This window comes from Zalophus californianus, chromosome 1 (assembly GCF_009762305.2).
Source record: "Zalophus californianus isolate mZalCal1 chromosome 1, mZalCal1.pri.v2, whole genome shotgun sequence".
Lineage (NCBI taxonomy): Eukaryota > Metazoa > Chordata > Mammalia > Carnivora > Otariidae > Zalophus > Zalophus californianus.
In genome coordinates, this window is record NC_045595.1 from 68,668,518 (window position 1) to 68,670,056 (window position 1,539).

Consider the following 1,539-nt stretch of genomic DNA (forward strand, 5'->3'; position numbering starts at 1 on the left):
ATGGTTGAAGGTGGAAGTAGACTCCATGCCACTCAAAAACTAGGTTCAAATCTACACTGGTTCACACTCCTCTAATTCTATTTCCTGTGAAGCCCAAAGCCTTTCCCAGAAGGCTGTGAGTTTGTGCTTAGGAAGATCCATGGTTTCTGATCTTTGCTCCCTTGTTGCAGGCTCCATTTTTCACTGCACCAATCCAGACAGGAAATTTAACCCTTCACCATTTTCATTTAAAACAACAAAGACAACAATCTATCATCCCTTAAAAGTAGACATCACTGAAGGGCTGATGGGCAGCAGGAGCTTGTGGAGGTTGGGGGGTGGGGTGGGGAAGTAGGTGGGGACATATCACCTAATAGCTGAAAATTCCGTTTATTTTTTATTTATTTATTTTTTTGAGATCGTATATGGATCTCAAGATAGAGAGAAATAGCAAGTCTGTCCATATCCCCCACTTGATAGATAAGGAGAAATTCAGTAACATGCCCAAAGTTACACAGCTAGTATATAGCAGAACCGAGACTCACACCTCCACTGTTAGGTCTGATCCCGGGCTCTGAGCCACTGATCTGCACTGTCCCCCAGCAGCTTTGATGTCACTTCTTCTTCTTTTTTATTTAATTTTATTATGTTATGTTAATCACCATACATTACATCATTAGTTTTTGATGTAGTGTTCCATGATTCATTGTTTGCGTATAACACCCAGTGCTCCATTCAGTACGTGCCCTCTTTAATACCCATCACCAGGCTAACCCATCCCCCCACCCTGAAAATTCCATTTAGACATTCCCGTTCCTCAAAGTCCTCTTTCCAATCAATACTGGACTTCCTACACAGCGCCAGTCTCCTGTTATGCCCTGCCTCCTCCTCTCTGACCTCCAGGATTGCTTGGCCAACTCCACAGGCCTCTGTGATGTCTTGGCCCCACTGAAAACTCAGAGCAGAGGTGTCCCACTTTCTGCCCAAGCACTTAACACAGAGAAAGCTCTCCACCTATGCAGAGTGCTGGAATTCACTGTTAGTATTCATTTTCCACCTAAGTTGCATGATTCACTCCTTCCTCTCAACACAGAGCATTTTGCATGTTCCCCCATCACCATCCCATTTATCACAGATAAACATAATTTATGTGCATGCCTGGATTGATACGGTGCATTTTGTCTTTAGTCCATGATTAGAAGTAAGACACTAAAAAGTTTGAGAGGCAAGTGACCTGTTCAGATTTGTGAGTTTATTCTTTTCAATGGCTCTGTTTTTTTAGTGTAAGGAATACATGACAGCAGGGCTAATTTGGAGACTTCCTATGGAGTCCAGGAAGGAATCAAGACAGCTTAGATTAGGGCAGGGAGAAAGGAGAATTTTGGTGGATCCAGGAGACATTTTAGAGGCAAAAACGGGATTTGGGAATTGGTTGGATATGGGGAGTGAAAAAGATTGAGGTGTGAAATAAGGAAAACCTTGGTCCCATTCACCGAGCTGGGGGATGGTGAGGAAAGACAAATTCCTTTTTGGATATGTTCCATTTGCGATATTGACCAA